Below are 25,723 nucleotides of genomic sequence, written 5' to 3'. Positions count from 1 at the left end.
GGCATCGTATCTGGAATGCAACCTATCTTAGTCCATTTGCATTGCTATAAAGGAATATCTGGGGCTGGGTTGTTTATAAAGGAAAGGGGGTTGTTTGGCTCACAGTTGTGCGGGCTGTATAAGAAGCATGGCACCAGCATCTGCTACTGTGAGGCCTCAGGAGGCCTCCTATAGTTACAGTGGAAAGTGAAGAGGGAGCTGGCGTGTTACACGGCAAGAGAGGGAGGAAGAGAAGAAATGGAGCTGCCAGACTTCTTTTAACAGCCAGATCTCCTGAAAACTAAGAGTGAGAACTCACTCAATCTCTTGAGAATGGCCCCAAACCCTATTAATGAGAGGCCCATGCCCACAACCCAGACACTTCCCACTGGGGATCACATTTCAACATGATATTTGGAGAGAACCAACATCCAACCTATATCACAACCTCAAGGAGGAGTTACATTTTAATGAGGCAGGATGTTGAAAAGTCTCCTTCAGTTCACAATCAAATGGCCAATCTTGTGATTCTCTTGCCCTGAGTGATTAAAATGCCAGGAATTTTCCTTTTAAGGCCATTCTACTTAAAAAAAATTTTTTTTTGAAATGGAGTCTCATTCTGTTGTTGCCCAGACTGGAGTGCAGTAGCAGGATCTTGACCCACTGCAACCTCCACCTCCCAGGTTCAAGTGATTCTCATGCCTCAGCCTCCCAAGTAGCTGGAATTATAAGCACGTGCCACCACACCCAGCTAATTTTTGTGTTTTTAGTAGAAATGAGGTTTTGTCATGTTGGTCAGTCTGGTCTCAAACTCCTGACCTCAAGTGATCCACCTGCCTTGGCCTCTCAAAGCACTAGGATTACAGGTGTGAGACAATGTGCCTGACCAAGGCCTTTCTACTTCCTTTGCCTGCAAGGTTCTACTTCTATAGAGTACTTCATTGACACATAATCCACAAGCACCTAGAGACACCCAGCTTTATGCCTGGATTCTATGTTTTCCTGTTTATAGAAACCCTCTGGTCAGTGGGAATGCCCACATGAAGTGCAATCAGCTTCCCCTCATCAGCTGCTCCCCTCAGGTCCTTCCCCTCGACAGGTACTCCCCACCTTTCGCCTTCATTCTACCTCTAAAACCCTCATTTGATTGTCAAGAGAGGTGTGATATGAGTCAGTTTTTCCTAGATTGTTGCAATAGTGTCTTTGCCTTCATTGGAGACTAGAGGATTCATTCTTGCTCCAACCAGCTTGACTGAGGGTGTATTAGGTCATTCTTTCATTCTTCTGAAAGAATACCTGAGACTGGGTAATTTATAAAGAGGTTTAACTGGTTCCTGGTTCTGCAGGCTGTACAAGCTTGGCGCTGGCATCTGTTCAACTTCTAGAGGGCCTCAGGAAGCTTTTGCTCATGGCAGAAGGCATAGCTGGAGCAGACGAGTCACAGGGCAAGAGCATAAGCATGGTGGGGAGCAGGTGTCTCACGCTTCTAAACCTTCCAAACAATCGGATCTCCCAAGAACGCAGGATCACAGAGACAGCACCAGAGCCATGTAGGACTCAGCTCCATGGCCCAACATCTCCCACCAGGCCCCACCTCCAACACTGAAGATTACAATTCAGCATGAGATTAGAGGGGCCACATCCAAACCATATGAGAGGGGCACCACCTCGTTACCCCACATCCTCCATCTCTGGGGAGAAAAAAGAGTGACAATCTGCCAGCCCATCTCCACCATGTCCAGACAATTACTCCAGAATAGCAAGTCCCTGTGCATTGCCGTCTGATTCTGTGTGTGTATACGTTGGTTGGTTTGTTTTTTACCATCCTCAAGATGTCCCTTCAGGTCCCCAGCATGTATAAGCGTACAGCATTCTCTCCTATATTTCCAGAGAGCTAACTCACAACTTTACTCTTTGTTCTATTTCTCCTCACTCCCACTTCCCACCATACTGGACAATTTCTTTCTTTTTTTCTTTTTTCTGAGATGGGGTTTCACTCTTGTCATCCAAGCTGGAGTGCAGTGGCACAATCTCAGCTCACTGTAACCTCTGCCTCCCAGGTTCGAAAGATTCTCCTCCCGCAGCCTCCCAAGTAGCTGGGATTACAGGCGCTTACCACCGTGCCCAGCTAATTTTTGTATTTTTAGTAGAAATGGGGTTCTACCATGTTGGCCTGGCTGGTCTCGAACTCCTGACTGCCAGTGATCCATCCGCCCCGGCCTCCCAAAGTTCTGGGATTACAGACATGAGCCACTGCATCCGGCCCATACTAGACAGTTTCAGAACCCTGTTGAGATTCTTTCCAACACCTTGGCTTCAAGCACCTGAAATCTCTAACATAACATCTTTCTGTTATAAGATTTTTCAACCATGTGCAAATAAAACTTCATTTGGAGCTGATATTCAGGCTGAGCTCACACTGCCCTCAACCTCTCAACCTCCCTTTGTCTCTTTTCAACTTAGGTTGTTTCAAGGGAAATTCCAGACACCAACTTCTCCTTCAGAAGTAAATAAGCAACTTGATAAGCAAGAGAATAATAGTAGCTTAAAACAATAGCCATGGGAGTTGCAGTCACAGGACGTTCCCTTCCCCTACAGAAACTAAACACAACATCTTAACACGTGACCCTGAGTTGTTTTTCCGAAACAGGGACCCCCGCCAAATGGATCCACTGGTGTGTAGAGCTAAAATAAGGGGGAACTGAACACTGAACTTTGACCCCTGTTTTCGTTCTAAATTTCTTCGAGAGGCTTGGAGGAGGTCATGCCCGTGGGTCAGGGCTAACATTCTGTTCTGCTGACCCCAAATTTTTAGCTAAATCTTTGCCTCCCTTATCCAGTCACAAATCAGAAAATCTCTGAATCCATCTACGGCCTATGGGCTCTTGCTTCTAGATGTCCCACTTCTTTAGGTCAAACCAATGTATACTCTCCATGTCTTGATTTATGCCTTTCCCTGTAGCCTCTCCTTCCCATTACAGCCCCTTACCTGGCCAGGCGCAGTGGCTCACACCTGTAATCCCAGCAATTTGGGAGACCAAGGTGGGTGGATCACTTGAGGCCAAGAGTTTGAGACCAGCCTGGTCAACATGGTGAAACCCCATCTCTACTAAAAATACAAAAATTAGCGGAGCATAGTAGTGCACACCTGTAATTCCACCTACTTGTGAGGCTGAGGCATGAGAATCACTTGAACCTGGGAGGTGGAGGTTGTGGTGAGCCGAAATCACACCACTGCACTCCAGCCTGGGCGACCAAGTGAGACTCTGCCTCAACAACAACAACAAAAAATAAGCCATCAAGGAATCTGGGTCTTAAACATGAGTGCTCAGTTCTGCTTTTTTGGCGCCCTGCAAAAAACCCCTCACTTTCTCTTGCTGCAATCCTAATTTCAGTGTTTGACTTTGCTGCGCTGGGCAGACACACCCAATTTCGGCTCAGCAATACACTCGTCTGCACGATACTGAGCCTTAGTCTCCAAATGCCTCATTTTCTCCCTGAGACCAGCAACCATTCATTTTCCTCTTTGAAAGACAATGCCAGAAGAGAGACAGTTAGGTTAAGAGCGAGAAGACACTTTTGTAAGTCTTTGCTTTTGTGCTTCTCGTTCTTTCTACTTAAGATGTTGTTACCTGTGATTTGTGCGTTGACACCCTCTGGATACAGGAAAGCTCTGACTATAGGAATGAAATAGACATTTTGATGGATGTCTTCTTATTTTTCCATCATTCACTTAATAGCGTATCTTATTCCAAGCCATAAGAGCAAGCAGTTTTGAGATTGTATCTTGCAGGTGAGAAAATAAGTTATAAATGGTCTTGCTTTGCATAATCTTTTCTTCGGTGCTATTTAGCAGAAAAGATACTCACTGGTAAACCCAGAAGCTGGGGAGAAGTGTGTCCTTGGATAGAACGTGGGGACAGGGGGACTGATTTGGTTGTGATTCATTTGTTTGAAATGCAAAATTGGTCGTTTCCTACAAAATACATTGACCCTGCAAATTCCATCCAGGTGCAGCATTTTGTACTGACCTCAGAGATCTTTCATGTTTTATTTTATTTTATTTTATTTATTTATTTGAGACGGAGTTTCGCTCTTGTTACCCAGGCTGGAGTGCAATGGCATGATCTCGGCTCACCACAACCTCCGCCTCCTGGGTTCAAGCAATTCTCCTGCCTCGGCCTCCAAAGTAGCTGGGACTACAGGCGTGTGCCACCATGCCCAGCTAATTTTTGTTTTTTTTTTTTTGAGACGGAGTTTCGCTCTTCTTACCCAGGCTGGAGTGCAATGGCGCAATCTCAGCTCACCGCAACCTCCGCTTCCCGGGTTCAGGCAATTCTCCTGCCCCAGCCTCCTGAGTCGCTGGGATTACAGGCACGCGCCGCCATGCCCAGCTAATTTTTTGTATTTTTAGTAGAGACGGGGTTTCACCATGTTGACCAGGATGGTCTCGATCTCCTGACCTCGTGATCCACCCGCCTCGGCCTCCCACAGTGCTGGGATTACAGGCTTGAGCCACCGCACCCGGCCAATTTTTGTATTTTTGGTAGAGACAGGGTTTCACCATGTTGACCAGGATGGTCTCGATCTCTTGACCTCGTGATCCACCCGCCTCGGCCTCCCAAAGTGCTGGGATTATAGGCGTAAGCCACCGCGCCTGGCCTTGATGTATTCTTTATTGATATTTGTTCATTGTGAAGTGTGCTAAATTCCAGAGAATTTCCAAGAATCATAGAGAAATGTCAGAGGTGTTACCTTCCGGTTTCACCTTTTTCCTTTAATTCACCATGTCATCGTGCATCCGCTTACTTTACCAGATGCAATGTACAAGGTTTATTAAGATAAACTAGGGTCAAGTCTCTGTATTCAAATAACGTACCCATCACAAAGAAAAGATGGACATTCAGAGTTAACAATCAATGCAGAGATAGGATCCCACAGCCGTAGAAACACAAGGGCAGAGGCATTAACTCTGAGCTGTATTCTGCAGGATGAGTTGGAGTCTCTGGGCAAACAACGTAGTTAAAGAGGAGCTCAAGCAGAATGAAGACCGTGCAGTGGGACATATCATACCAGAGGCTGCCATACCTGGAGGAAAGAAATATACCTCTAGGAACAAGAGGCAATGGAAACAGCAGATGAAAACAAACAAGGTGTTTGTTTGTCTGGAGTGCACTGACGTGAGCTCTGCTCACTGTAATCTCTGCCTCCTGGATTCAAGAGATTCTCCAACCTCAGCCTCCTAAGTCACTGGGACTACAGGCATGCACTACAACACTTGGCTAATTTTCTATTTTTAGTAGAGACGGGAGTTTCACCATTTTGGCCAGGCTAGTCTTGAACTCCCGATCTTAAGTGCTCTGCCCAACTCAGCCTCCCAAAGTGCCGGGTTTTTTAAAGAAAAAAAAAAAAAAAGACAGACTTTAATTCTGAAAACAGTACATTTAGTTAGCACTTAATGAGCACGTACTATGTCCTACACTGTGTGCAAACATCTTACTGTTGATATAACTTCCCTGGATGATAAAAGGCAGGTTTTAGAGATAGGTGTGAACCCCAGACAGCAAAAACTAGGTGAGAAGTGAGCGCTGAGCTCATGTCAGCACTTATGCATTGCAAAACACTGTGGCGGGTCATAGGTCAAGGCTGTATAGCACAGTTTCAGGTTCATAGGCCCCAAATTCCAGCATCCCTAGTTACTAATCCTGTGACTTTGCACAAGTGACTTAACCTCTCCGTACCTCAAATTCCCTGTCTATGATTTGGAGATAGTACTAACAGTACCAGCCTCACTGTGTTATTAAAAATGATTAAACAAGCTAATCCATTATCTGTATATATTAGTTTGTTCACTAAATTAAAAAAAAAATGTTATTGGAAAGCTTATCAAGTAGTGGTCCCTGCCATCAAGTGCTTAGAACAGAGTTTTAACCTGATTCTAAAGGACAGTAGCTATTCATAGCAAGAAAAACTGTGCTGTACCTCCAAATAAATAAACTGCCTCTGACTCTGAAATCACAGCTGCTATTGAAAACTGCTAATTCAGGGAAGCTGGTAAAAACTGATGCTCTCTAGACCAATCTTCATTCACAGTAAAATGTAGCAATTCTGAGACTTTGCTTTGAGTAGGAAGGAGAGGAGGAGCGGAAGTTAAATTTTGCCTGTGGTCGTGGAATGTTTTCTGTGTAGGGATGAAAACAATTTTAAATGGCTCCCTAACCCTCTCCTCATTCTGCTCTTCCACCTAAGTTACCAAGAATTTATGGCAAATTTGGCTGGGCGCAGTGGCTCATGCCTATAATCCCAGCACTTTGGGAGGCTGAGCTGGGCAGATCACTTGAGGTCAGGAGTTCGAAACCAGCCTGGTCAACACGGCAAAACCCCATCTCTACTAAAATTACAAAAATTAGTCGGGCACGGTGGCACACACCTGTAATCCCAGCTACTCAGGAGGCTGAGGCTGGAGAATTGCTTGAAGCTGAGAGGTGGAGATTGCAGTGAGCCGACATCACGTCACTGCACTCCAGCCTGGGCGACAAAGCGAAACCCAGTCTCAAAGAAAGAAACAAACAAACCATTGGGATTTGGAGCCACTATTTGTTTGTTGGAAGGTTAAATAATTTTTAGACATTAAAAATTTCCTTCTCCTCTGATTGCTTGGGCCAGGTACAAGCAATGATAATTAAAAAATAAAAAATAAACATTTCCCCCTACATGCTCTTTACCGAACCCCTGAATCTTTGCCAGCATGAGCTTTTCTGTTTGTCGGTACAAAGGCGATGTTGGAGGTTTTAAATGCTTCCACTCAAACATTCAGGAGAGGGAACAGGATATTAATTTTCTCAGACAGACATGGTTGATGAACACCTTGAGACGAGGTTCCAGGACCTGTTAAAACCTCCCGCTGTCACTTCAAACACATCATCTGGCCTCAACCATCTCTGTGTCCAGGGGCCTTGGGGAGACTGTGACAGGCTGTGCCTGGACCCAGGTTAGGTTGCCTAACATATGGGGAAGGAGCATGGATGGGGTGAAGGGTGCATTGAGGGGTCACCCTCATCGCATTGGTCTTGGATGGATAGGCAGACCTTTCCTTTTTCTCATGTTCCTTCAGAATTGGGAACAGGTGGGAACAATAAGGCCGGGCACAGTGGCTCATGCCTGTAATCCCAGCACTTTGGGAGGCTGAAGCGGGTAGATCACTTGAGGTCAAGAGTTCGAGGACAACCTGGCCAACATGGTGAAACCCCGTCTCTACTAAAAATACAAACACTAACTGGGTGCGGTTGCATATGCCTGTAGTTCCAGCTACTTGGGAGGCTGAGGCAGGAGAATCACTTGAACCCGGGAGGCGGAGGTTGTAGTGAGCTGAAATCACACCAGCGTACTCCAGCCTGGGAGACAGAGCGAGACTCCAAAAAAAAAAAAAAAAAAAAAAGGGAGAAAGAGAGAATTGGGAACAGGTAGGAACAATGACATCAAGGGTAAAAGACTCATTCCAATCACTGCATTCCTCTGAAGTTAGGTCCTGTTTAGGACTATTATTAAAAAAAAAAAAAAAAGCAAGCTTTTAGCCCAGTGGCCAAAGAATCAAATAGGTAGAATCCGGATATATAACCTCACCATTATCTGTTTTAGCTTGCTTGTATTAAGTGGAAATTATGTGCACTCTTTAACCCAAATTAAAAGGTTATTTGGAGTTATAGCAAGTAGAATAGCTTTGAACTTCAGCCTTCATGCAAATGAGAGAGTCTTACCTCTCTCTTGCCCGGAGTTACATTTAAATACCTCTGCCTCCTATGAGCCCACAATTATACCCTCTCTGCAGCTCCTACAGCGACAGTCTCTGTAAAGCTTCCCTTTCAAAGGGTGATCCTTTACAAAACACAGAGGCACATCGGCCTGAACTAAAGGATGACATTAAATATGATTTTGACTTAGTGGCTCTGATTTTTATCTTTTGTACTGTGTAAAGAAAAAAGGCAGTAATGTTTTATCAGCAGCTACATGGGTAAGCATATTGTACACTTCAATTAGATTCCCTTTAACTAGCACTTCCTCCCGCCTTAAGTGAAATGCTACCTCATGTTTCTCCCGTCCCCAGGCAGCGAGCTCAGCCCATGTTGAGGGTTCCAACATGCTTTATTAAACAGAAAATTAATATAACGCTATTGTGTCAGCTGGCAGCTTCCTGAGAATTAAAGACTCTGCAGTTTTTTATTACCAGAACCAAAATCCGCCTTCTGGGAATCGGCAACATGGAGATTTAGTTCGATGTGCGTTCCCCGGGGGTAAATTATCTAAGCCCCAAAAGTGAAGCTTTGGCTTCAACTACCTGATGCCAAAACATCAAATGATTCTATGAACGGAGCCAAATACCTGGCTATTTCCTGGGCAAGAATAACACTAGAATTATATTATGTGTAAACTGATGGAATTGGGGGATTTACATAGTTTCTGTTTATTTACTCAACAAATGTTTCATGCATGCCCACTGTGCCAGGCACTGTAGTTCCCAGGCAGAAGGGAGTGAGATGCAGTGTGGTCTTCAAGAAGCTTACTGTTCTGGTTGGCGAGAAAGAGGTATAACGAAAGAATTATAGTATTCTATTTGGCAGACTGGGTGTGGTAGTTCACACCTGTAATCCCAGCATTTTGGGAGGCTGAGGTGGGATGGATCACTTGAACTCAGGAATTCAAGACCAGCCTGGCCAACATGGCGAGACACCATCTCTACTAAAAATACAAAAATCCGTTGTGTATGATGGTGTGTGTGTGTAATCCCAACTACTTGGGAGGCTGAGACAGGAGAATTGCTTGAACCTGGGAGGTGGAGGTTACAGTGAGCTGAGAGCATGCCATTGTACTCCAGCCTTGGAGCAAGACCTCATCTCAAAACAAACAAACAACAACAGTGACAACAAAAAAAACAGCCAAACAGCCTGTAATCCCAACACTTTTGGAGGTCAAGGTAGGCGTATCACTTGAGGTCAAGAGTTCGAGACCAGCCTGACCAACCTGGAGAAATCCCGTCTCTACTAAAAATACAAAAAATTAGCTGGGCATGGTGGTGGGCACCTGTAATTCCAGCTACTCAGGAGGCTGAGCCAGGAGAATCACTTCAACTCCGGAGGCGTAAGTTGCGGTCAGCCGAGATTGTGCCATTGCACTACAGCCTGGGCAACAGGAGCAAGCTCTGTCTCAAAAAAAAAGGCAAAACAGAAGGAAGTGAGAACTGAAGAAAGAGAAGGTGTGGATGTGATGAGATGTGAGAATGGGAGAATAGCAGATGCTGGATTATAAGCAGTTTCAAAAGTTATATTGGGAAACCAATGGAGGCTTAAAGTAGGTGTGCGATGTGACAAGTTAGAAAGCTAACTAGTTGTCATTGAAGCGTGCAAGAAAAGGAAGCGGCATTAGGAAAGTAGGTCTAGGATGATCCGTTGAAATCTAATTTTATAATTATCCACCATAATATAAGCCCTGGGGCTAATGAGCAGTTTTTTGGGGTTTTTTGTTGTTGTTGTTTGTTTGTTTTTTGAGATGGAGTCTCACTCTGTGACCCACGTTGGAGTGCAGTGGCATGACCTCGGCTCACTGCAACCTCTGCCTCCTGGGTTCAAGCAATTCTCCTCCTGCCTCAGCCTCCCCAGTAGCTGAGACTACAGGCATGCACCATCATGCCCGGCTAATTTTTTTTGTATTTTAATAGAGACAAGGTTTCACCGTGTTGGCCAGGCTGCTCTCAAACTCCTGGCCTCAGGTTTATCTACCTGCCTCGACCTCCCAAAGTGCTGGGATCACAGGCATGAGCCACTGCGCCTGGCCAATGAGCAGTTTTTATAGTATGTGGGGGAGAAATAACATTCGCATTTCAAGCCCTGTGCATATGCTATTTTATCTGTCTATACCGCACCAGGTTAGGCATTATATCACCATTTTAGAAATGAGGAGACAGTGTTGGGAGCTTAATCAATGGCCCAAATTTTCTAATTACAGATACAAAGTCTGATTTCCAAGACTATGTCCATCGGGTATACCACACTTCTATATATCCCCCAACCCTAATTTAAAAAAATGGGACTGTCTTCTTCCAACTGGATGAGAATTACAGGGGGGTCTTTGCAATTCTAGATGCTAACACTGAGGACCCAGAGATCACAAACATACTGACCAGGAATATTCTCTCCTAACCCTAGGAACACCTAGGGGAAGGACCCGACACGTGGATCATGCCAAGATGGTACAGGCATTCATAGGCTTTGCCAAAAATAGATCTGCTGCAAAATTTCCCTCAGTAGGAACCAGAGCTTTTGTCTTTTGCCTCCTCAAGATAAATTACTGATACAGTTTGAGTGTTTGTCCTCTCCAAATCCCAATGTTAGAGACGCGGGACCTGGTGGGAGGAGTTTGGGTCATGGGGGTGGATCCCTCATGAAACACTTAGTGCCCTCCCCATGCTAATGAGTGAGTTCTCACCATGTGAGTTCACAAGAGAGCTAGCTGTTTGAAAAAAGCCTGGCGTCTCTCTTGCCATGTGACACATCTGCTCCCCTTCACCTTCCAACATGAGTAAAAGCCTCCTGAGGACCTGACCAGAAGCAGATGATAGGCCCATGTTTCTTGTACAGTCTGCAGAACTATGAGCCAAACAAACCTCTTTCCTTTATAAACTACCCAGCCTCAGGTATTCCTTTATAGCAACACAAAATGGACTAAGACAATCACATTGCAACTTTTTTTTTTTTTTTTTTGAGATGGAGTCTCACTCTGTTGCCAGGCTGGAGTGCAGTGGCACGATCTCAGCTCACTGAAACCTCCACCACCCAGGTTCAAGCGATTCTCCTGCCTCAGCTTCATGAGTAGCTGGGACTACAGGCATAAGCCACCATGCCCAACTAACTTTTTATATTTTTAGTAGACATGGGATTTCACCATGTTGGCCAGGGGGTTCTCAATCTCTTGATCTCATGATCTGCCCTCCTTGGCCTTCCAAATTGCTGGGATTACAGGTGTGAGCCACCACACGCAGCCAGCTTTTTTTTTTAATGGCACTATTTATAATAAACATTTTTAGTAAGTTTCCTCAATAGCCAGGCACCGTTCTAAGTGCCTGACATGCATTAGCTCATTTAATCAATGACAAGATCACATGGGAAAACCTCCAGAGCAGGATTTTTATGTTTCACGTTAAACCGTGTAGTGGCTGCCAATGTAGAGTGGTATCCGCAAGGGGAAGGGAGGGAGCCCACTGCCACCTGCTTCCTGCTATTTAAAACCACTACAACCAGGGCTGAAAATGTGTATTCCTTGAGGGCAGAGCCTCTGGAGAGAGGAACAGCAGCTGAGACTGGCAGGAAGAGAAGCAGGTAGAAATGGAAAACAATGAACATTTATCAGGACATATTATATGCTTGAGATGGAGCTGGGTTCATTGAAAGCCTATATGAAATGGATTGAACATTAACAACCCCTGAGCTAATGCTATCAAGAGGGTTGTTTAATGGCATTACCCAGGAAGAATCATGGCAGTTTTGTTTCTGCCCATCAAGGAAATCCATTTTCACTTAGGACATCAACCAGGAAGTTCCACAGTCAGCTGAACGGAATAAAGCATGACTCTCACAGCCCATCTGGGCAGAAGGGAGGTGGTGATTCTAATGGCTGGCATTTTATGAAATGTGTGATACCCACCTGGCATGGAACTGAGAACAGGGTATTCACTATTTCATTCTATCCCCATGAGGGGCTGAACATGCTAACTCCATTTTACAGATAAAAAGAAGGAACACAAGAGTTGAAGTTACTTGACTAGTTTATCCAGCAGCTGAGTTGGAATGCTGCAAAAATACACGACATAGAACGACCACATTCGAAGGAAGGCAGGGCTAGTAAAGAAAAGAGCCCATTCTTAGCCAGCGTGGTGGCTCACAACTGTAATCCCAGCACTTTGGGAGACCAAGGCAGGTGGATCATGAGGACAGGAGTTCGAGACCAGCCTGGCCAAGATGGTGAAACCCGGTCTCTACTAAAAATACAAAAAAATTAGCCGGACATGGTGGCGCATGCCTGTAGTCCCAGCTACTCAGGAGGCTGAGGCAGAAAAATCTCCTGAACCCAGGAGGTGGAGGTTGCAGTGAGCCGAGATCACTCCACTGCACTCTAGCCTGGGCAGCTGAGTGAGACGCCATCTCAAAAAAAAACAAAAAATAAAAGAGCCCACCCCCACAGTGGTTAATAATGGTCATATTCAAAACACTGAACAACCAGTATGGAACCCGCACTGGCCTGCCAGCCTGGATGCTGGTTGAGGGCACCCACTGTGGTTGGTATGTGTTTATCAGCCAGACATCTGCCCTGGTATGAAGAGGCAGCTAACATCATGCCAAGTATTTTGGAGCGAAGCTAAGCCTCCTTGACAATAGCACAATAAACATCTAGTTTCTTGAAATGAAATTTGAACAGGGAGTAAATAAAGACTGAGCATCTCTACTGGTTTTATTTTATTTAGGGGTACTGATGAACTCCTTCATTCAATCAGTAAGCATGTACCGAGTACCACCTGAATGCCAGGCAGTGCTGTAAGTGCCTAGAATACAATCACGTACGAAAAGAGACAAACCCCCTGCCCTTGTGGAGTTTGCACTCTAGTGAAGAGAGAAAAATATTAACAAGAAGAGTAATAACTATCTAAACTGGCCAGCCACAGTGGCTCACATCTATAATCCCAGCACTTTGGGTGGATGAGGTAGGAGGGTTGCTTGAGGCCAGGAGTTCAAGACCAGCCTGGGCCGGTCGCGGTGGCTCATGCCTATAATCTCAGCACTGTGGGAGGCTGAGGTGGGTGGATCACCTGAGGTCAGGAGTTCAAGACCAGCCTGGCCAACACAATGAAATCCCATCTCTACCAAAAAAAGAAAAAATTAGCTGGGTGCAGTGGCAGGTGCCTGTAATCCCAGCTACTCAAGAGGCTGAGGCAGGAGAATCGCTTGAATCTGGGAGGCAGAGGTTGCAGTGAGCTGAGATCACGCCATTGCACTCCAGCCTACACAAGAGCAAAACTCCATCAAAAAAAAAAAAAAAAAAAAAAAGACCAGCCTATACAACATAGTGAGATCTATCTCACAAAACACTATTTTCAAATTAGCTGGGCATGTTGGTGCATGTTTGTAGTCCCAGCTATTTGGGAGCCTGAGGTAGGAGGATTGCTTGAGCTCAAGAGTTCAAGGCTGTAGCAGGCTTTAATTGCACCACTGCACTCTAGGCTGGGTGACAGTGCAAGACCCTATCTCTAAACATAAATAAATTAATTCATAAGTAAACCATTTTGGAAAGAGATATATGTTATGCAAAATAGAATAGGGACAGGTGGGTTAAGAATGCCAGGGGCAGGGGCAGGGCCCCAAGGAAAAAGTGACATTTCACCAAACCCTTATAAGTCAAGGGTTCATCATGCAGCTACCTGGAAGAGCATCTGTTCTGGACACTGGAAACAGCCAACTGATAGGCCCTCAGGAAAAATCAGTATCTGCAGAGTTTGACATATGATGAGGAAGAGAGGAGGATACAGCAAAGCCAGTGAGATAGGGAAAAAAAGGAACAGAAAATGAAGAGTATGGAATCCTAGGATCCACATGATGGGGTTCAACTCAAAGCTCCCCCACATTGTGAACAGGCTCTGTTTGAATGTGCATTTATTTTTAAATTTATTTTTATTTTAGAGATAAGGTATTTCTGTGTTGCTCAGAAGTACAGCAGCAGGATCATAGCTCACTGCAGTCTCAAACTCCTGGGTTCAAGTGATCCTCTTGCCTTGGCCTCTTGAGTAGCTGAAACTGCAGGTGCACACCACCATGCCCAGCTAATCTTTGTAGTTTTGGTAAGACTGAGTCTGGCTGTGTTGCCCAGGCTGGTCATAAACTCTTGGGCTCCAGTGAGCCTCCTCCCTCAGCTTCCCAAAGTGCTGTGATTACAAACTTTCTGAGTCTTGCTTTCCTTGCCAGTCAAATATGAAACCAATCCAGTAGTTCCATAGACATTTTAAAAAAATAAACAGAAGTTGAGTTTCTGGTCTGAAATCTTGAACTCACATTTGTTTCATCTGAGTTTCTTCCTCAGGAAATGACCCTCAGGCCACTCAAAAAGTATCAGAGAACTGACACTCACTTCACCACATCCAGACAATGAAATGACAGACCTCTCACTCATCATGATTGCTTCCTTATCCCTCCCTAATACTTGTTTTCCTAACAAACCACCTGCTTCTTGTTGACAGGCTCCACGTCCTTACCCCTCCCTAGTTCCTGTTTTCCCACACACAGTTACATTTCTTCCATGCTATATAAACTCCTAATTGTAGTTGGTCAGGGATATGGATTTGAAACTGATCTCCCATAACATCAGCTGCAGCACCTGAATAAAGCCTTCTCCTTTAGCAATAATTGTCAATTCAGTGATTAGCTTTCTGCATGCTGAGCAGCGGAATCTAGACCAAACCCCAGGTGTTTCAATAACAAAATGAGACTGATAATTATGGCTGCCCACACGTTCTTGGGAAGACTGAATGTATCAATATGTGTAAAGTGCTTTACTCTGTCACTCCCCAAAATACAAAGACTATTCCAAACATGGTGATGTGCACCTGTAGTCCCAGCTGCCCAAGAGGCCAAGGCAGGAGGATCGCTTGAACCCAAGAGTTTGAGACTTCAGCGAGCTGTGATCCCACCACTGCACTTCTGGGCGACAGAGTGAGACCCTGTGTCTAAAACTAAAATAAATAAATACAAATTTAAAAAGAGCTTGTTCAGAATGTGGGGGAGTTTTGACTTGAACCCCTTCATGTGGATTCTGGGATTCCATACTGTGCTTTCTTTTTTCCTGTCTCACTGGCTTTGCTGTACCCTCCTCTCTTCCCCATCATATGTCAAATTCTGCAAATACTGATTTTACCTTAGGGCCTGTCTGTTGGCTCTTTCCAGTGTCCAGAACAGATGCTCTTCTAGGTAGCTCCATGGCAAAGCCTTGATTTCTAAGGGTTTGCTCAAATGTCTCCATGTTTACCCAATCTGCAGGGCCCTTGAAGGATCCAGGAAAGAGGTACGATTTGCCCAGTAACTCACGTCACTGCTGTCCATAAAACAAGAAGATTGAATGTATGTCGGTGGGCAGTGACTCCTCAGAGGGTCCGTTACACCAGGGCTCCCGCCCATAGCACCTAACCCCATAGTTATCTGTCTGTCCCGTTACAGGGGCAGGGGCTTGTCTTATTTAACCCTAAACCTCTGGACCCTTGATTAGGACCTGGCATGAGGTAAGCTTTTAGGGATGGGTTGTTGAATAGAGAATCCAGGTAGAATTGTAACTCTAAGCCTTAATGGTACAAGACCTTTGCTGTTCCACTGAGAGACATAAGCACTCTCCAAAGGTGAGAGTTGGTTCAGGCATCTCTGGACCTTAGTCTTAGAGGCAGGGGACACATAGCCAGGGATGTGGAAGAACCACCAGAAACAGACACTAACCTGAAGGGCTCTGTGTCTACCGAGGCTACAGGGCCCTTCAAGGATCCAGGGAAGAGATATGCTTTGCCAAGTTTCCAGGGCCACTGCTGTCCATAAAACAAGAAAAGCCAGAGCCTGGAAATGCTCTCTCCTTCCTCTGGGTCTGCAGAACCTGACTCCCTCCAGCTTCACATCACTGCCCAGAGAGAGATGCACCATGAGGAGCCAGAATTCAGCTCATGCCTCATTCATGGGATTTCTCTATTTTGAGTGACAAAAAACGGCTTTTATTTTTTTGGAAGCCTAAATCTGTGCTTTTCATGTATCTCTGTCCTCAAATGGCCTAGGGACAACTGGGCTTGTGTGTTAAATGAACCATAAAACAGGAGGAGGAGCAAAATAAAATCTCTATTCACTGGGTGGCTCCTTTAACCCTCCCATAAGGGTGGCATGGTTTCTGCACAGCCTCCCAGGTGCAGGGCTTGAGCAGGAGGCAACTTGGGAGCTGCTGTCATTCCTCAGCCTCTCTAGAAGCCAATTTTAGTCCAACTCCTTGATTTAATTACACTCCCGCGTACAATAGGAAGCTTGCATTCTCCTATATGCGATGAATATTAAACTGATAGACCTGCAATTTCCTCCATCAGACACTCCCATTTTTGCATATTGATGCCACATTTAGTTTGCTATTTTCTAATTTTCCATCCTTCTGGTCCTGTGCTTAGCACCTTCTCCCATAATAATTTCTAGTACCTTATCTTCATAATAATTCCTGGCAGCAAACACTGCCTTCTCTCCCCATCCTGTGACTCCACCCAGACAGGGAGCAACACACTTTTGGGTGACCTGAGTTTCCAGTGGGTTTGCTTTGTCCCCTTTTATATCTGTCACAGTGATGGGGAGAGTTTTAGGTTCTGATCTTTCATTGGAGGCTGCACAGCTACAAAGGGTCAAGGAAAGACTCTAAAGGATCGATCTGCAGATGGGGTTCTGAGGACAAAGGAGAGGCTACATGGATGTCTAATTATTGGGCGCTGTGCAGACTTCATTAGAGGTGTGTTAGTTCTCACATTGCTCTAAAGAAATACTTGAGACTGGGTAATTTATAAAGAAAGGAGGTTTAATTGGCTCACAGTTCTGCAGGCAGTTCAGGAAGCATAGTGGCTTCTGATCAGCTTCTAAGGAGGCCACAGGAAACTTACAGTCATGGCAGGGGTGAAGGGAAAGCTGGCACTTCACTTGCCTGGAGCAGGAGGAACAGAGAGGGGAAAGTGCTACACACTTTTAAACAATCAGATCTCATGAGAACTCACTATTGCAAGGACAGCACCAAGGGGGCCATGGTGTTAACCATGAGAAACTGCCCCTGTGAGCCAATCACCTCCCACCAGGCCCCACCTCCAGCACTGGGGGTTACATTTCAACATGAGATTTCAGTAGGGACACAGATTCAAACCATATCAGCAGGTGTATGCAGAACACAGCCTGTGCACCTTGACCTTTCTAAAATCAAATGAATTTGAAATATTGTAACGGACTTTGCTGCAAGGAACTGTAGCCTGCCTTGCCATGTCCATTTTACAAGAGCAGAACCTTGTTCGAGATAAGGATTCAAAGGAAAACTATTTTAAGAATTCAGGTTTTTCTGACACCTGGGACAATGCTCATTTCATGCTACCATTGTGGAAATGGTAGGAAAACTGATAGATGGAACATCAGAGCTAATCTTCCCCTTGATATTACTCCTGCCAGAAGACGGTGGGTATCTCTATGGTATTTGAGGGGACTAAGCACAAAGGATTCCAGTGAGTGGAACCCTGTCAGCACCCAAACAGCTGGCTAGCTGCATGCTCACACTCCAGTTCCCACCCACGAAGGTATCAGGGAAAATTTTCTGCTTCGTTATCTCATTTAATCCTCACCACACCTTCTAGAAGGTAAATACTATTTTTATTTCCATTTTGCATACTAGAAAATACATGATAAATGATTTTCCCAGGTGCCACTGGTACCAAGTGGCATGATGGACATTTAAACCCAGATTTCTCTCATCTAAAACCTGTGCTCTTAACCACTCCTCAGGAAAGACATCTGGATGGGACAAGCTGATAGTAGAGACCTGCCTCCCCATCCCAGGACAACCTACAGCAAGGCTGGCAGAGTCTAGAGCCCAGCTCAACTTAAGGACAAGGAGCTTCATTTCCAAAGGTCCTGATACCTACTGATCAAGCCGTCATTCCATTCTCACTCCCAGAGGCAGGTCTACAAGGGAAGCCATTCTCCCCTCTGTGACCACATGGGACACCTAGAATCAGTCAGAGACCCAGGTGATCTTAAGGTCAGCATCACCTACTTTGGTGGCCTAAGATCTCTCACTTTAAGAAGAAATTGATCAAGCAGCCCACCGAATTCTTCTTCCTAGACAGAGCATTATTTCATCAGTTCTGACAAGCTCTGGCTCACAGACCTCCCCTTTCTAGACTGGACGCAAATGTCTTTCTATTATTAGAGTCTTTGTTTGGACAAACAAGGAGTGATTTGTGAGGGTGAGGCTGGCTTTTCTTCACATGTTTGTCCTGAGCACACTCTGGCTACCCCATTAGACCAAAAGATGAGCCAGTCTCATGGGATTGTCGAGAGGTCCCCGAATCCCCTTAGCAACACGTTATAAAAGCTCTTAGAATAGATTACATCTGCAGCTGACTAATTCCATCCATTATGTGTTGATTCATACTGGCTCCACTTGCAGGAAGATCTTTCCTCTGTGAGCATCAATTATCTCCCCTAAAAAATGGGGATAATTATTGAGGAGGATGATATCAATGACGATGATGAGTATGATTACTGGCCTGTTTCATAAGATTGCTGTGAAGATAAGCAAAGTAGTGCACATGAAAATATAAACTGTAAAGTGCCAAATTGAGTAGAAGTCGATTATCGAACAGATCGTACGATAAAATAGAGCAAACACTGGACTGGGAGCTAGACTGTTGGTGCAAAATAACTGCGGGTTTTGTCATTTATTTAAAAGTAATGGCAAAAGCCACGATTACTTTTACACCAACCTAATATATTCCGTATTATTTTCGAGGCCAGGCGTGTATCTTAACATGGCAGGAGGAACGTTTTTCCATCTGGCAAGTGGAGGGAATAATCCTTGCCTTACCTACTATCAGAACTTTTTTTTTTTTGGAGACCGAGTCTTTCTCTGTAGCCCAGGCTGGAGCACAGTGGTGCAATCTCGGCTCACTGCAACCTTCGCTTCCCAGGTATTGGCTCAAGCAATTCTCCTGCCTCAGCCTCCCGAGTAGCTGGGATTACAGGCATGTGCCACAATGCCCAGCTAAGTTTTGTATTTTTTTTAGTAGAGATGGGGTTCCACCATGTTGGCCAGGCTGGTTTTGAACTCTTGACCCCGTGATCCATCCGCCTCAGCCTCCCAAACTATCAGAACTATTGTGCAACCCTAGTGAATATTCTCAAAAGTTCTTTGTAAACTATAAAGTACCATGTAGTCATACAAGACAAACCACATTCACCAGAGAACTTTCTAACATGAAGAAATCATACAGCAAATCCTTGGGTAAAGCCAAAAAAGTATTTATACACAATGTGATTCCTGAGTTCAGACCATGCTGAGATTTTCTTTTTAAACCTGCTCAAATGAATTTGCCACATGCCCATACTGTGACTAACATTATTCAATAGCTATTCATTGAATGAAGGAAGGAAGGAAAGAAGAAATGATGCCAGCTGCAATGAAGACATGGCACTAAGCCCATGTGATGTTTTTAAAGTTCTCCATATAATTAGCTTCACAGACTCTCACCAGACAACATAAATCTTTATTGGTACTATTAAGGGTATCTGAATTATTGAAAAATCACTCCTACTACAAAGTTTTATTAAGAAGCGTGACACATGTTATATAGTGTTTCTGTTAATTGTGGATGGAGTGAGTGAAATACACACAGACACAGAGACTTGCCCAGGCAAACTGTCAAGACGTGGAGGCACACTCGCCTCTATGCTCAGTCTCACAGTGCTCCTGGGTTCCTGCCCCCACTGCACACGTCAAGCTCTACAGGCTGGAAGGAAACCCTGCCAACTTCTTTTAGGGTCAAGCTGCCATCTCTTTTCTCCATCCATAACAAATCCAGCCCTTCAGTTACCATCTTAATTTATTGAGTGCTGTGTGCCACATAGCACATTATCTTATTTAATCTGTACCAGACCCCCCCTACAAGGGAGGTACAATTTTTTTTTTTTTTATGATGAAGTCTTGCTCTATCAGCAGGCTGGAGTGCATTGGTGAGATCTTGGCTCACTGCAACCTTCGCCTCCTGGGTTCAAGCGATTCTCCTGCCTCAGACTCCTGAGTAGCTGACATTACAGGTACCCACCACCACACCTGGCTAATTTTTGTATTTTTAGTAGAGACGGGGTTTCACCATATTGGCCAGGCTGGTTTCGAACTCCTGACCTCAAGTGATCTGCCAGCCTCAGCCTCCCAAAGTGCTGGGATTACAGGCATGAAACCGCGCCAGACCAGAAATTTATAACCACATGCTACATGTTGCCTGCTCACTCTGACATTGGAAAAATCTTAGCTCTTCATCTCGGCAGCAAAGAAAGCCTTCACTGTTTGGTTTCTTGGGTGTCTGGCACTCTGTGTTTCTTACCTTAGTCAGGGCACTCTTCCTCATATCCCTTTGAATCCCACAAAGGCATCTCTTCCTTCTCAGTCCTCTGAATCCTACACCTTATGGTCCAGCATCACTACGTTACAGTTTGCTATTCTCAGAGTGCATTGCTGGCCTTACCTTAACACTGTAAAAATTAATGAACTGGAAATGTGCGTTCAGCTCTCAAAGAACTTCTCTTAAAAAGCTGCAGTCGATGAAAGCCAAGTTCAATGGTGGAAATAATGACTAGCTTGGATGATGACCAATTCAGATAATTGGCCATAGACCTCTAATCTCGCTGGCCTCCTCTGTCACTCAGCAGGGAACTTGCTGATCATTCCATCAATACATTTATTTTGTCAGCTTTCACTATTCGGCGCCCACATGTCACAGCTGGGTGACTTGGACTGAGAAATGGAAACCTGCCAATATCAGAATCATTTTGTCCCTATCACGTGCCTTTCTTGTCATATGGATTTTCAATGAATTTCTGCCTGGCTTGGCAAATCTAAGCCGTGACCTTGCTTTTAGCTGCTAGGATCCTTTAATTATTACTATCAATTCCAACCAGCTTGAGTCACTACATTTCTAAACTGTCTAAGCTCCGTGAATTCCACCCATAAGATTTCTACTCTATTCTGTCCAGCACTCTACTTCAAAAGCACACACACACACACACTCTCATCCAACATCAATTTGAACTGGTTATTTCTTCTCAGCAGGGAACATACATGTGTACTCACATTGATTTGTTTATATATGATTTTTCATGCAGAATTTTTTTCTTACTCCTGTCATAATGAAAGCTCAAGTGAATTCTTTTTTAAGAGATAGGATATCATTCTATTGCCCAGGCTAGAGTGCAGTAGTGCAATCACAGCTCACTACAATTTCAAATTCCTAGGTTCAAGCCATCTTCCTGCCTCCTGCCTCAGCCTGCCAAGTGGTGGGACTACTGGCTTGCACCATCCATGGCTGGATTTAAAAAAAAACTTGTAGAAACAGGGTCTTGCTATGTTGCCCAGGCTGGTCTCAAACTCCCAGCCTCAAACAACCCTCCCAGCTTGTCCTCCCAAAGTGCTGGGATTACAGGCATGAGCCACCACACTGGGCCATACATTTTTGAAAGTGTTTAATAAATAAATAATTGCCTGTTCAACACTGAGTCTTAAGTTCCTGGAATATTGGACTTTAAGAAATGAGCTCAAACAACAACAAAAAATGTTTCTCACGGAAAATCCACCTCTTATTTCATCATAATCCCAGAAATGAAATGAGTACATCACACATCTCATGAGAATGTGATCATGAAATTGCCTGTCCTACACATCGTGATTAGGTGTCTCTTTCTTCCCAGGGCCCTCGCCTACTGGTCTCCAGAAAAAACAGCATTTCTGAGCGTTGCACCGACTGAAGTGATTGCACCAACAAAAGTGATGCTTTTAGCATTTAACTGATGCTAAAGCATCGCCCTAACTAAAGTGATTTTGCTACACGGCTGCAGGCAGCTCACGAAGACATGGAAAGAATGTGAACCTTCAAGCCAGATCAGCATTCAAACTCAGCTCTGGGACTCTCTGACCTTAGACACGTTTCATTGTCTGTGTAAGGGAATGAGGATCAGAAGGACAGTGAGGTTTATGGTAAATGATGCACATGCGTAAAACCCCAGTATTGAGCCTGTTATTTAGAAGTTCCGCAAAGCGGTGCTGTTCCTGCTGCTGCTAATATTGTTGCACCAGCTCAGCCATTAACCAAGTATATAGGCAATAACACTTCAATCGAGAAATAATCCTTCTACTCCTACGCCCTCTCAAAATAACAAAATAGTATAGAAAGGTTACTAGTCAATACCAACAAATACATATATAAACATATATATATTTCACAGTGACGTGACATAAATATAAATTATGTGTTTGTGTGTGTGTGTATATATATGTGTGTGCGTGTATATATATATATATATATATACACACACACACACATTTTTTTTTTTTTGAGACAGAGTCTTGCTCTGCCGCCCAGGCTGGAGTGCAGTGGTGTGATCTCGGCTCAGTGTAACCTCTGCATCCCAGGTTCAAGAGATTCTCCTGCCTCAGCCTCCTGAGTAGCTGGGATTACAGGTTCCTGCCACCATGCGCAGCTAATTATTGTGTTTTTAGTAGAGATGGGGTTTCACCATGTTGGCCAGGCTGGCCTTGAACTCCTGATCTCAGGCGATCCACCCACCTCGGCCTCCCAAAATTCTGAGATTAAAAGGGTGAGCCACCGTGCCCAGCCAATTTCCAACAAGTATTATCCCTTCCTTTAGAATCATAATCATGATTTTCCGCTGAAAATATTGGCCCCCGCTAGAAAGAGCACATGCCACAACCATCCCTGCAGCTAGATGTGCACCTGACAAAGTTCTGCCTAAGGAGATACAAGTAAAAGTAGTGTGAAATTTCCTGGAAGTATCTTTAAAAGAAGATACTCTAGCAGCCATTTTGGGTTGTGAGAACAAGTTCACAGCCTAGCGACACAGAGGAGTTTGTTCACCATTGATGGGCTGCTTATTCAGGGACTTCTTTTTTTTTTTTTTTTTTTTTTCTGAGGCAGAGTCTTGCTCTGTCACTCTGACTAGAGTGCTGTGGCATCATCATGTCTCACTGTAGCCTCAGCAGCCCCCAGGCTTAAGCTATCCTCTCACCTCAGCCTCCTCCATAGCTAGGACTACAGGTGTATGTCACCATGCCCAGATAATTCTTAAATTTCTTTTAGAGTCAGAATCTCACTATGTTGCCCAGACTGGTTTCAAACTCCTAGGCTCAAGTAATCTTCCCACCTCGGCCTCCCAAAGTGCTGGGATTATAGGTGTGAGTCACGATGCCCAGCCCATAGACTTTTTTCTTTTTCTTTGGATACCGAGTTTTGCTCTGTTACTGAGACTGGAGTGCAATGGCACGATCTTGGCTCACTGCAACCTCCACCCCTGGGTTCAAGCAATTTTCTTGTCTCATCCTCCCGAGTAGCTGGGACTACAGGCACACGCCACCACACCTGGCTAATTTTTGTATTTTTAGTAGAGACAGGGTTTCACCATGTTGGCCAGACTGGATCACCTGACGGTGATCCACCCACCTCAGCCGCCCAAAGTGCTGAGATTATAGGCGTCAACCACAGTGTCTGGCCTCCATGGACTCCTTTTATATGACAGACAAATATATTTTTATTTCATATCTACCATTAAGTTGTTAGGGGGCTTCTGTTGTGAAGAGACAAATTCCAACTCATTCACCTGGCTTTTCTAGTCCCCTCCACCACAGTGAGATCCAGGGCCAGCTGGGTTAAATAAACTCTGACCGTTTCTTCTCCCCCTCCTTCATTTCACTGAAGATTTAAAATCTCAGCATAGAGAGATCCAAGACGGCTGATCACTAGCAGCTCAGGATTGTAGCTCCCAGTGAAAGCGCGGAGAGCGAGAGGACGCCACACTTTCAGACAAATTTTTGTTGCTCACGCACCAGGAGATTCCCAGTGGAGGAGCTCCACGGGTCGCCAGCGTGACTCTTGTGGCCGGCGAGGCGGTTTTGCTGCTGCCTTGGTGCAGTGGTTCTTGGTGCAGAGTCAGAAAAGCACCATCAATCATAACGTCACTGTTTTGGCCGGCGCAGTGGGTTGCTCAGATTTTAGTGCTGGGAATCAACAAGTTGGACGTCCACTCAGAAACCCAATTATAAAGATCACAGATGGATAAATTTATAATGAAGGGAAGAAAACAGCCTAAAAAGGCTGAGAATACCCAAAATCAGAACGCCTCTCCCTCTACAGGGGATCACAGTTCCTCATCAGCAACGGAACAAGGCCTGATGGAGAACGAGTGTGTTCCATTAACAGAAGCAGGCTTCAAAAGGTGGATGACAAGAAACTTCTGGGAATTAAAAGAACTTGTTCTAACCCAATGCAAAGAAACTAAGAACTTTGAAAAAAGGTATGACGAAATGTTAACAAGAATACACAATTTAGAGAGGAATATAAGTGAACTAATGGAGCTGAAAAACACGAGAACTTCGTGAACTATGCACAAGTTTTAACAGCCGATTCGATCAAGCAGAAGAAAAGATATCAGAAGTCGAAGACCAACTTAATGAAATAAAACGAGAAGACAAGATTAGAGAAAAAAGGATAAAAAGGAACGAGCAAAGTCTCCAAGAAATATGGGACTATGCGAAAAGACTTAATCTACGCTTGATACGTGTACCTGATTGTGATGAAGAGAATCAATCCAAGCTGGAAAACATGCTTCAGGATATTATTCAGGAAAACTTTCCCAACCTAGCAAGGCAGGACAATATTCAGCTCCAGGTAATACAGAGAACACCACAAAGATATTCCTCAAGAAGACCAACCTCAAGGCACATAATCGCCAGATTTACCAGGGTTGAAATGAAGGAGAAAATAATGAGGGCAGTCAGAGAGAAAGGTCAGGTTACCATAAAAGGAATCCTATCAGACTCACAGCAGATCTCTCAGCAGAAACCCTACAAGCCAGAAGAGAGTGGGGGCCAATATTCAACATCCTTAAAGAAAAGAAGTTTCAACCCAGAATTTCATATCCTGTCAAACTAAGCTTCCTAAGCGAAGGAAAAATAAAATCTTTTGTGAACAAGCAAGCACTCAGAGATTTCATCACCACCAAGCCTGCTTTACAAGAGCTTCTGAAAGAAGCACTGCACATGGCAAGGAACAATCAGTATTAGCCTTTCTAAAAAATACCAAAAGAAAAAAGCATCAACATAATCAAGAATTTACATGAACTAATAGGCAAAACAGCCAGCTAACATTAAATGGCAGTATTAAACTCACATATATTATTATTAATTCTAAATTTAAATTGACTAAATCCCCCAATCCAAAGACACAGACAGGCAAAAAAAAAAAACCCAAAACTCATCGGTATGCTGCATCCAGACCCATCTCACATGCAAGGATACACAAAGACTCAAAACAAAGGGATGGAGAAAGATTTACCAACCAAATGGAGAGCAAAAATAAATAAATAAATAAATAAAAAGCAGGAGTTGCTTTAAAGCAACAAAGATCAAAAGAAGCAAAGAAGGACATTACATAATGATAAAAGGATCAATGCAACAAGAAGAGCTAAAGATCCTAAATATATATGCACCCAATACAGGAATACCCAGATATATAAGACTTATAAAGAGACTTAGACTCCCACACAGTAATAGTGGGAGACTTCAACATCAATATTAGACAGATCAATGAGACAGAAAATTAACAACGATATCCAGGATTTGAACTCAGATCCGGAACAAGTAAACTTAATTAACATTTATAGAACTCTCCACTTTAAATACACAAAATACACACTCTATCAGTGCCACATCACATCTATTTACAGGTTTAAATGAAATATTGTTGGCTGCTTGTTTGTTATTTTCTTCCCTCATTTTTTTTTCATGTCTCTATTATTAAGCGCAATTATAGGCAAACCCATTTTTAGACTGCATTCTAGCCCGGGCAATAAAGCAACACCCCTGTTCTCTCTCCCTCTTCCTC

The sequence above is a fragment of the Sapajus apella genome, unplaced genomic scaffold (genome assembly GCF_009761245.1).
Source record: "Sapajus apella isolate SASKATOON/1434 unplaced genomic scaffold, GSC_monkey_1.0 scaffold88, whole genome shotgun sequence".
Classification (NCBI taxonomy): domain Eukaryota; kingdom Metazoa; phylum Chordata; class Mammalia; order Primates; family Cebidae; genus Sapajus; species Sapajus apella.
This window is presented reverse-complemented; position numbering follows the sequence as displayed.